The following is a 12,441-nucleotide window of genomic DNA, read 5'->3' on the forward strand; positions in this document are numbered from 1 at the left end:
AACAGAGGAGTTGCTATATTCCATAGAAGAAATAAGAAGGCTACAAAATTAGAAGAATGCAGGAAGAAAAAAGAACTCAAAATCTGAAGCAAGGTTTTTACAAAGAGTCCCTATTTGGCAATTAAAGTCACTGGCAATAACAGAGGGGACAGTTTTAGTGAGAAACAAGGAAACAAAATGGACAAAAGAAAGACATGCCATTCTCCTGCCTTTAGAGGTGATGGAAAGGATGAACGAATAGGAAATCTTAGATTTTTGTCTTAAGCTAGTAAAGATATTTGAGGAAAATGAAATTAAAATGACAAATTAATCAATGGACCTACAATTTTAACAAGTAGATGAAATAAAAATGGTAGCAATGGATCAGTTATAGATGTTCACATCTTTAATGAGAGCACTAGGGAAGCAGAAGGCAGGCAGATCTTTGTGAATTCCAAGCCAGTCTGGTCTACAAAGCAAGTTTTAGGACAGCCAGGGCTACATAGTGAAACCCTGTCTCTAAATAAATCAATCAATCAAACTTTCTAAGAGGAAAAAAAAAGTAACCATAAGGTATAAGGTAAAAAGAGAACATCCCTGGGCAGTCAACAAGCATGGCCTTAATCTCTTTACTCAAAAAAAAAAGGGGGGGGGCGGGGGTAACCGGATCAACCTTCAATGTCTAAAAGCTGTATCCTAGAATCAGATACTATAAAGAGTTTGGGGGGTTATTTGTTAACAGAGTCTCACTACTAGGTAGCTCAGGTTGGCCTGGAACTCACTATGTAGAACAAGTTGGCTCAAATTCAGAGATCTACGAGTCCCTGCCTCTCCCTCTCAAGTCCTGGGATTAAAGGCCTGCACCACCATGACCAGCTACTGGAAAGGGTTTGAAACAGCCCTTATGAAAAGTGGAAAAGAACTAACCTGTGTTAGTATTTTACAATCTCTCTTTTTTGCTCTTGATCTCTTTCTCTCTTAATAACCAAGTCTGGATTACCGCATGTTCCCTAGGCTGGTCTCAAATCCATGATCTTCCTGCCTCAGTCTCCCAAGTTGAAATTACAGGTGTATACCACCTCTCCTAGTTAACAGAGTATTCTCTAACTAATTGTTCATCTCATGTTCACAAATTCTTCAGTGTATTTAATTGCTATTCTTTTAAAATCAGTTTTCTATATCTGATCTAAGGTAGTGATATTCTGCTTCTTTTCTATTGCATATGGTCCCAGCTAATTTTTGCTGTTATAACACTACTGCTTTAATGTGATTCTTGTTTTGCTCTGCTGCTTTGCATAGACATAAAAGTTCTATTTGATTTCTCAAGAAACATTTAACAGGGGGTATGGCTCAGTTAGTAGAGTGCTTGCCTAACATAAACAAAGCTCTTGGTTCCATTCCCAGCACCACAAAAACTGGCCTTGGTGTCATAAAATGAGCTTGGTAGCATACACCAGTAATCTCAACACTCCAAAGTGAAAGCAGGAGGATTGAAGCTCAAATTTATCTGCTGCTACATAATGAATTTAAGGCCAGCCTGGGATAAGAGGAAAGATGCTGGCATGATGGTACATGTCTTTAATCCCAGCACTGGGGAGGCAGAAACAAAGAGACCTTTGGAAGTTCAAAACCAACTTGGTCTACTGTAACAAGTCCTACTCTATCCCGCCAGCCAGCTCCCAAATAATGACACATCAGTTATTAATTATGAAAGCTCAGCCTATAGCTTAGGCTTGTTCCTAACTAGCTCTTATAACTTAAATTAACCTATTTCTATTCATCTACGTTTTGTCACATATTGCCCAACCTGCTTCTTCCGTGTCTCCTGACACTCACATACCTAGATTCATCTCCTACGTTTTCTCTCTACCTGGAAGTCCCAGCCTAGCTATTGGCTGTTGAGCTCTTTATTAAACCAATCACAGCAAAATATCTTCACACAGTGTACAAACATCCCATAACAATCTACACAGAGAACTCCAGGCCAGCCTGGGCTACACAGTAGTGAGACATGTCAAAAACCAAAGGCTAGGGAGGGATGGGATAAGGAAAGGAGGAATTTGACAGATATGGACATGGCAATGCATGCCTACAATCCCAGAAGTTAGGAAGCTGAGGCAAGAGGACCAAAGTTGATTACACAGTGAGACACTGTGTAGCTAGAGTTTTCCTGGTCCTGCCTGGCATCATGGCAGCTGGCAGCATCTCCTTGCCTCAGCCTCCCACTTCCCAGAATTCTCCTCTCTCCTTGTCCCGCCTAAACTTCCTGACTGGCTACTGGCCAATCAGCATTTTATTTATCAATCAATCATAGCAACATATATTCACAGCATACAGGACATCCCACAGCAACACTGTCTCAAAAACAAAACAAAATTTTAATTCATAGCATCTATTTTAACAAGTATTTGAGAGAAATGTATCAAGAACAGGACTTTTAAATTTGAAATAGCTGTATCATATAACATTTATTACTACTGAAAACAAATATTCCCTGGGAGAACATGATAGGTCCTTCTCTTTTTTGCTGGGGATTAAACAGTCATGGACTTGAGTATGCCATACAAATGCTCTATCACTTATGTGGCATTCCCAGCCCTTGGCTCTTACTATGTAACTAAAGCTGGCCAGGAACTCATTATGTAGCTGAGGTTAGCCTTGAACTCAATCATCCTGAATCAGTTCCTACCTGTTGGGATTACAAGCCTGGGATTATGACTAAATCCAGAGCGTCTTTGATATTCTGAAGACCTGAAAAGTATAGAAGTATAGAAGTATATTGGGGCTTTTCTGATTACACAGTGAATTCTTAGACACTTTAATATGTATTCAATTCAGTAGGTCATTTTAGAACAAGTATGGCATACCATATACCAAAACAGCATCCCACAGTTCCTTTAGGAAGCACTGCACTTATTCCTAAAATGCTATCACTGCTAAAAGCATCAAGATCCAACTTTTGCAAATGCTTAAGAATCTTAACACGGTTTTTATAATATTGTCAGAAGTGACAAATCTTCATACATTAAATATTGTTTTGATTTTGGGATATTTCTGGCCATTATAAAGTGGCTTACCTAATTTAGAAATAACACTTTTGTGCAAAAAGTGTGACTATGAAATATGAAACAATTTTTCTTATGCTGCTATAATAATACCACCATTACAACATATTTATAACTATATTCCCCTCCTCCACAGAGCTCTGCTCTGTGGGTTACCACTCATGTATTCTACAGTGTTGGGCAAAAATAAATTTCAATAGTTTTATAATCATACTTCCTACTATTATCAATAATGCAAGAAGTCCTAAAGGTTTCTGAGTCAAGTTACTAAACATCTGAAAATAATTACGGCACTCTGATCTTTAAATTTCACTATTCACTCTTTTTCATACTGCATGGAAAATGCACATTAGTTCTTTGGCATATACCTGACACCAGCCTACTCAAGTCTGTTGTTCACTCCTGTTACAGACACACTTACATATATACACAGACATGCATACACACTCCTATTTTTTTAAGCACCCACATAAGCATCTTTGTCCTAGCCTGTTACCTATCAGCTCTGCTCTAAGTCTGTTTCCCCTGCAATAGCCATGCTTTTTTTTTTCTTTGAAAAACAGCCTAATCCCATCTGACTACTTTGAGCCCAGGTTGGCACAAATTTAAGCTAAAACTGTTATAGCCCGCCTTTTACACACAAAGCAAAATAATAAAGCAGCACAGTCTTTTTCTCATCTTCACAACCAAAGTCTCCCCATTCTCAAGCACAGTGGTGAGCACCTGCAAGTCCAGCACTCAGAAGGCAGGGCAGGAGAAAGGATACGGCCAGCCTGGGCCAGAAACCCTACCTCAAAAGGGGGGAAAGAAAAGCACTAACTGTTCTCAGAATTACGCACATGAACTAAAATAATACTCATGAAAATGTTTAATTGCCCAGTGATAGTAATTCCAAGCAGACCCAAATTTATTCACTGCTGAATCCTCTTGTACAGCATGCCTTAGTTTGTTCAGGATGCTATAACAACATACTTGATACTGAGCAATTTATGAAGAACAGAAATGTGTTGATCCCAAGACAGGGCAATACAAAGATCAAAGTTCAAGGCTCAGATCGGACGTCTGGTGAGGGCTGGTTCTGCTACACAGAAGGCACCTTCTTTTATCATTATTATTTTAGTGTGTGTGTGTGTGTGTGTGTGTGTGTGTGTGATGTGTGTGAGTGCAAGCAGGGGTGTGCAAAGGCACACATGCAGAGGTCAGAGGATAACCTTCAGGAGCTAGTTCACTCCCTCCACCCAGGAATCTGGAGATTTAAACTAAGGCTTGTAGAGCAAGTACTTTTAACCTCTAAGCCATCTGAACAGCTCATCAAATTCTCTCTAGCGGGAAGAATGGATAGGTTCCCTTGGCACTAATCACATTCTAGAGAGCTCTGGCCTTACCACCTAACCACTTTTCAAAGTCTGCACACCTCTTATTACTTACTATGAAGGTTGGTTTCAACATGTTAGCATGTGATTTAGGGGTACACAAACATTAAGACCATAGCAGACATGGCCCATTTCTTTATATTATTCAGAATATGACTCTATTTAAGGATAGTAGTTACAGAGTTAAGATACAGTCAAGGAAAATACCAGAGATTATCTACCTAGCTTTGAAGAAAAAGAAAGGGGCCTGGAGAGATGGCTTAGCTGTTAAGAGCACTGGCTGATCTTCCAGAGGGCCTGAGTTCAATTCCCAGCAACCACACAGTGGCTCACAACCATCTATAATGAGATCTGATGCCCTCTTCTGGCATGCAGATGTACATGCAGCTAATAAATCTTTAAAAAAAAAAAAAATTAAGAGAACTTTTCTGGGTGGTGGAGCACGCCTTTAATCCCAGGACTCAGGAGGCAGAGCCAGGCAGATCTCTGTGAGTTCGAGGCCAACCTGGTCTATAGAGCAAGATCCAGGACAGGCACCAAAACTACACAGAGAAACCCTGTCTCGAAAAACCAAAAAAAAAAAAAAAAAAAAAAAAAAGAAAGGCGGGGAGGGGGACTAGCCCCTGGGTCGTAAGAGAGAACTAGCCCTGCCCTACACTAGCTACAGCGTATAGGAGAGCAGGCCTTTACCCCACATGGGCAGTACACTAGAGCTGACCCTGTTGTTGGGGTCACAGGTGAGCCAGCCCTGAGGGCATGAGAGCTGACTCCGCCACCCCCACCATGCCCCTACAGCAATCAGGAGAGAGGGGCCTGCACCTTGCCTGGGCAAAACAGTAAAGCTGCGTTGGATGAGCTAGCCAAGGCAGTACTGGAGAGCTCATCTAGGGAGTACAGAACCAGGGCAATGTGTTGGCCCACCCCAACAACCACTGAATCTACCAACTGTTGGAGCATGTGAAGGGGACAAACCTACAGATCCAAAACAGCAGAGTCTCCATGACACAGGACAACAACAGGAAAACCAAGATGAGCCCCAGTGACAGCCCATTATCAGTGGTGTAGCAGAAACCAAAGGCCTTGGGCCAGACCCATGGTAATGAACACTTGCAAGCAACAATGAACAGACAAAAGGGTAAACTGTGTGTCTCGACAGGCCACACTACAGCCTCCACAACAAGATTCTTTTTTTGTTTTAGTTTTTGTTTTGTTTTGTTTCTTTGTTTTGTTTGGTTTTTGGTTGTTTTTTTTTTTTTTTTTTTTTTTTTTTTTGGTTTTTCGAGACAGGGTTTCTCTGTGTAGCTTTGTGCCTCTCCTGGAACTCACTTGGTAGACCAGGCTGACCTCGAACTCACAGAGATCCGCCTGGCTCTGCCTCCCGAGTGCTGGGATTAAAGGCGTGCGCCACCACCGCCCGGCTTTGTTTTTTCTTTAATTTGGTTTTGTTTGGAGGTGAGGAGGTTGCAAGGGCAGAGGGTGGATGTGAAAGGACAGGGAGATAAGTAAGACTGGCATGCATGATGTGAAATCTACAAAGAATCAATAAAAGTAAAAAATAAAAGAAGTGGGGGGGAGAGAAAGAGAAGGACAGCAATGGTGAAGCAAATTTTCCAAACTGCTTTAAATCTGCATTTTCCTAGTTTGTAATCTGTTTGTTTGTTTATTTATTTATTTATTTATTTTTTTTTTTGTTTTTCGAGACAGGGTTTCTCTGTGTAGCTTTGCGCCTTTCCTGGGACTCACTTGGTAGCCCAGGCTGGCCTCGAACTCACAGAGATCCGCCTGGCTCTGCCTCCCGAGTGCTGGGATTAAAGGCGTGCGCCACCACCGCCCGGCTGTTTATTTATTTTTAAGCAGGGTCTCATTGGCCCTCCTTCCTCAGCCTCTGCAGAATTGACAGGTATATACTATCATGCCCAGCTTCCTAGATTGTAATCTTAATTAGTTTCAAATAAATGTGATTTTTTTTTCCTTAAAAAAAAATAGAAGAATAAAATTACTGAGAAGGAACACAGTAGATAAGAAATTCAACTCAACAGCAGGAATACAAATAACCTAATTTTAAAAGTAGGCAAAAGGACCTAAATAAGAATTTTTCAAGAAGAACACAATGAAGAAATGCAAATCAAAACCACGATCTCACACTTGTTAAAAGTGACTACTAAACAGGTGTGGTGACACACATCCTCAGTATCTGAAGAGGGAGGCTGAGGTAAAAGTATCCACAGTTCATGGCCAGTCTGGACTATATAGCAAGAAACAGAATAACTCCCTAAATTATTATGTTAACTTAAAATAAGAAAATTCCATAGAAGAATAACAAACTCTTATTTTAAGATAAGAGTTAACCACAAACAGACATGACAGCAAGACTGGATAAGAATATGAAGAGAAGGAAACCCTTCTTAGACTGCTGGTAGCCATGTGAACTGGTACAGCTGGTACAGCCATTCTGGAGGGTCCTCTAAAACTTAAACATAGAATCAACATACGCTCCAGTGACCCACTTCTGGGTACACATACAAAGAGAATGAAACCGGTATGTCAAAGACATCTCTGTGCCCATGTTTACTGTAGCATTATCTCTAACAGCTAAAATAGAGAACCAACCTAGGTGAGTCACCTGCCAGGGTGGGGCTTGGGGCCCACACCTTAATCCCAGCACTCAGGAGGCAGAGGCAGGCCAAACTCTGGGAGTTAGAGAGCTCCAGGCCAGCCAAGGTTATATGGTGAAATACTGTCCCGAGAGAGAGAGAGAGAGAGAGAGAGAGAGAGAGAGAGAGAGAGAGAGAGAGAGAGAGAGAGAGAGAAGAATGAACAAACAAACAAAAAAAAAAAATACACCAGTCTCTCAACATTGGGCGGGGGGGGGGTGGGGGGGGGGGGGGGGGGGGGGGGGGGGGGGGGGGGGAGGAAGCAAGCTCTAAAATAGCCCCTCCCACTGATAACTAAAACCACAAACGCCCAAGTGCCTTATATAAAAGGGCACAGTATTTGCATATAACCTGTAGTAGGATGCACAGAACCCCACTTTATACTTTGCTACTATATACTTTACATAGATGATTATTTACAATGCCAAATACAGTGTGAACGCTTTGTAAATAGTTAACACATTTTTTAGTGGAAAAGTCTACACGAGTTCCAATTCTTTACAAGCATTTTTAATTCTTGGTTTGCTGGAAAGGGGTGTTACTGTTTTGCTTGTGCAATATTGAAGATAGAACCAAACGCCCTCATAAATACTAGACAAAGGTAATGAACCTGAGCTACAACCCAGTTCTCTAGACTGAATTCAGGCACGTGGAGACCAAATGCATGTGCATGCGCATTCGTGTAAAATGGAACTTTATTCAGCCTTTAAAAGTTACAAAATATGGGGCTGAAGAGGTGCTCAACAATTAAAAGCACTTGCTGCTCTTCCAGAGGACCAAAGTTTGATCCCCAACACCCACACTGAACAGCTCATGACCTGTAACTCTAGCTCCAGGGAATCCAATGCCTTCTTCTGGCTTCCATAGATACTCTTAAACACAAACATAAATAAATTAAAATAAATCAAAAAAAAACTTTAAAAAGGAAATCCTATCTATAAATAAGGCTTTTTAGTATATTGGTATTAAAAAAAAAAAAAAGCAGGTGCAAAAAAAACACTCTGACCTTCCATCTTTTTCTTAAAAGTGGAAATGAAATTCCCATGTGGAAAAAATGCCTTCCCTGTACTAAAAAAAGCAAGCCAACATACTTATCAAAGTTGGTAAGCTGAAACCAAGAGAACTGTGTACAAAGTTTGTTAAAGGATCTCTTATTTATTCAGCCACCCCATACAACTTAGCTACCTTTTCACAAGCTGCCAACTGACCATGTAAGAGTTCCACTCTGTCTCTAGGGTTTCCTGATGAGGGGGTCAGTGGAGAAGACCTGCACTAAATAAATTTATACGTGTTTCTTCTACTCATCCATTTTATGTTAACGTCATTTTCAGACCCAGACTGAGGGGGGAGAAACACTAAAAGGATAACTAAGTTTCTGCCTCCTTGACAATGTTGTTAAGATGAACTTGGGGAACATCATACAAAGTGAAACAAACAAAGTTACAGAAAAACAAACACTGTATGACGAGGTCATTTGAATGTGGGATTTTATGAAGGCAAACTCACAGAAGCAAGAAATAGATGGTAGGGACCAGGGACTCAGGGCAAAGAAGAAATGGAGAGGTGCTAGATGAAGGGTACAAAGTTCCACTGCAGCATGCTTTATGCAGGACAAATACAGTCTAGAAATCTAATGCACATTTGGCGATGGTAGTTAGCACCACAGTCACGAACACCTGAAATCTGCTAAGAGAAATTGTAAATGTTCTTACCATATAAGAAACATAGTTATTATATGACATGTTTTACTACAGTAGTCTTTTCTTAAATTTCACATATATATCAATAACGTTATACACTTTAAATATATAATCTTTATTTGCCAATTATATCTCAATAAAACTAGGAGTATTTTTTTTTCCTTTTCCTTTTTAAAATAAATAGCTGGGTGGGATGGTGCGTACAGGAATACAAGTACCAGGGAGGCAGGAGGCAAAGGCAAGATCACCAGTTCAAAGGTGGTCAGGCTACAAAGCAAGACACTAAATAAACAAGCAGGCTTCTTTCTATATGCCAGGTCCTTTTCCTTTTCCAGATTCCAAAACAGGGAACTGACTCTCTATCCTTTCATTTGCAATGGAAGCAGACAATAATAGAAACTGTATAAAAATATACTGAGGAAATCTGCATACAATTCTTGATTGAAAAAAAAAACACTGCTTGTCATTAGTTCATTTGGGGTATTATCTGCACTGCTCTAATCCTCTGCAAACAGTTACAGATTTCAGGAATTATTCTTACCTGCTACCTGGTCTGCTAAAACTGTTATAAAATGGACATTTTTGTTGATCTCATTTTTCATTATATCTTTGTGTCATTACAGTTGAGCACTAATAGCATCTTTTTTTATTGGGAGGAACTAACTGCTCTTAACTATACATTAGCAGGTTTCTTTAGTTCATCATTTGGCTATTTTTAGCAGACATACTTACTCAGCATTGAGACCATCAGTATTTTGGGATACTTACAAATGAAAAGTAACATATATCTCTGATTATACCCACACCTGACAATCTATATACAGTGTCAAGCTGTGCTAGTATTTGGATAATGAAGACCAAGATAGCTGTAATTCTGTAAGAGGAAGCAGTCAGGGTTCCTCAGTAACCCTCCATTCCTTAAGCCATGAGGATCAATTTAGCAAGGAAAGGAAGGGATTTTTTGGCCTCAAGAACTTCAGTAACCATCTTCCTAAGCCCTAGAATTTTGTTAACCTTTCTAAAAGAATAAGAAAAATCTAAACCTTATGTTTAAAAAGAGAGCAAAATGTTTATCATGGCTTAGCTGATTCTTAGTAGTTTTCTCAAAATTATAATCTTTTGACATTTGATTTGTGAATGAATGAAATACTCAAAGGCAAGACATCAAAACGGTAACCACTTGCTACTAAACTGAACCAGTCTGATCCTACATGAGTAAGGCTCTAGTTATCAGACACTCTTTCCCTGTGAACTCCCATGGACAGGGAACACGGATGTTCATTTTAGACGGAGTTCTCTTTAGTGAATCTTGTGTTCTGTTTTGCTTTTTACAATGTATTATTGCAAAGACGTACACAAAGATAAATAATTCATTTTCTTAAAAAAACAGCTCCTTGCAGTCAGGAACTCTACGGACAAAGACAGAAATAACATAAGAGACAAGAGCATGCATTCCAGGAAATTAGGAGACAATAATGTTAACTGGCAACTTTTCTAATCCCATACTACCTTCCTCTGTTGATTTTGGAGTTAAGCACATATTCCACCACTGAGATACAAACTCACCATCTCATAACCCTTTTCAAATGAAATACAATGATTTTCACTTAACAATGTTAAAAGATTAAATAAATAAATAAATAAATTTTTTTTAAAAAACTGGTCTTTTGTCTTTTCCTCAAAAAAAAATTTAAAAAAATGAAATCATTAGAACAAATTTATGCAACATCAACTAAAGTTTTACCTGAAAAGTCTATGACTCTAAGAGGAAAATACATCATAAAGATAAAGATAGAACAGGACCTGGTGACATATGACTGCAATCCCAATCCCAGCACTCACAAGTCTGATGTGAGGATCACAGCCAATTTGAGGCCAGCCCGGGCTACAGAGTAAGACAAACAAAAACAAAATGAAACGCAAAGACAAGCTTATCAACCAGGCTCTGATTCTCTGAGCCTCTGTCTTCAAGGGCAAGCCCCAAACACTAGATTCAGTAGAGAAGCTATTAAGTATTTCCCATCTTCATCAATAAGCTAAATTTACTATCAATTGTATTAGAAATATATGAAGTAATTATAAAATCAAATCATTTATAAACATTGGAATACATTTAGTTTGATGGTTGTATTTGGTCTGTGAGGAAGATTTTTTTGTTTTGCTTTGTTTTTGTCTTTCTAGTCTTGTTTTCCTATTTGTTGGTTTAAGACAATGTCTCTACCCCTAGCTAGTCTTAAACTTCTAACCATCTTGCCTTTAACTCCACATCCCATTTATACAGCGCTAGGGATCAAGATCCTATCTGATACTTTATGCACGTTAGGCAAGCACTGCACCAACTAAGCTGCATTTCCCTAGCCCGTTCGTTTGTGCTATCTATACCCTAGGCACATTTCTTCTAGTTCTAAGTATTAATAAGATTTGGCATCTTGTTTAAATGATATTTCCCCCTTACAATGTCATTTTCTGGCAAAAAAAAATTACAAAGAATTATTGTTTTAGGTAGTAAAGCATGTGGTGAGGTACTAGGTTTGGCAAATAAAGCCTTCGTGAGGGGAAAAAAAAAAAAAAAAAAAAAAAGGTGTAATGCCCTATGTATATAATCCCAGAACTTGGTAGGATGAGTTCAAGGCCAACCTGAGCTATATCCAGTGACTGCCAGGCCAATGACGACTATAGAGTAAGATCCTGCCTCAGAACAGAAAGTAGACAAACAACGTAAATGAAAATAACCCTTTATCACTAAGCATTCTGTGGTGTACAAGAAAAACTCTTCAACTGACATGCATGGCCTAATTCCACAACCCCTGTTAGACCCATATTATACTAAAAGGAAAATGTACAGTATCCTATAAATTCTATAGTCTCCTGGGGATTTTTTAAAAGGATCTTTAAAAATTAGTTGTAAGTATGTGTTTACTTTTAAACCCGTTTGATTGTCTCATTACAATGAACTACAAGTGAAAAACAATTCAAAGAGCAATCCGTTCTACTTTGTGGGGGTGAAATGTAAGCCAGAGAATAAGAGAACCAAAGGGAATCCTGTACCCATCCTCACTCCTGTCTTAGTCCGCTGAAAAGCACCAAATTCAGACACATATAGAGAGTACTCCTCTGTTTTCAGAGTTGCTTACTATCTTACTTCTGTTTCCTTTTAAGGAAGAAATGTACTAACTTTTTTTAAAATCTTGCATTTGGAAAATAAAATACTTCCAGATATGTAAGTGTGCTATAAAATGTGTGCATCTATCATTTAGTTAAACCAGTATGTTTTTACTATGCAATTTATAAAGTAAATCAATAACAACCACTGCATGGAAAGAAATCTATTTTTTAATTAGCACTAGTAAGGTTCTATTTACTTAAGTGAAGAGTGCGAATAATAAAAGGCTCAATCACTATCCTCAAAAAATAAATATTTTAATGATTTTTAAATGCACACCACTATCAATTTCTTTGTGTGCTTCTAAAGAACAAATCAAACACATTATAGTTTAGAAATTAAACAAAATGCCACAGGTCACAAAATAACTATTCTATATTCAAACAAATTTAACATCATATTATAGGATTACGAAATGACCTTGAGACTTTGCTGTCCAACTACCCTTGCTGAAATTATCTATTTCTGACAGAGAAAACTCATTACACGGGGGGATGTATCTGCCCC

The 12,441-nt window shown here is 38.9% G+C and overlaps 1 protein-coding gene across 6 annotated transcripts in view; it reads right to left on the bottom strand.

Annotated features, from left to right (window-relative positions):
* Fut8 (fucosyltransferase 8) overlaps positions 1-12,441 on the bottom strand; it is a 216,961-nt gene that overhangs the window by 201,123 nt on the left and 3,397 nt on the right. The window contains exon 1 of one of the 6 annotated variants that reach the window (XM_052739530.1): positions 2,669-2,695. The exons of the other annotated variants lie outside the window; for them this stretch is intronic. The gene's annotated coding sequence lies outside the window, so the exon portion shown is untranslated. Of the gene's footprint in view, positions 1-2,668; positions 2,696-12,441 lie in introns of those variants that run through there. 6 annotated transcript variants of the gene reach the window in all.

The sequence above is a fragment of the Peromyscus californicus genome, unplaced genomic scaffold, assembly GCF_007827085.1.
Source record: "Peromyscus californicus insignis strain IS unplaced genomic scaffold, ASM782708v3 Scaffold_15__1_contigs__length_86483966, whole genome shotgun sequence".
Classification (NCBI taxonomy): Eukaryota; Metazoa; Chordata; class Mammalia; order Rodentia; family Cricetidae; genus Peromyscus; species Peromyscus californicus.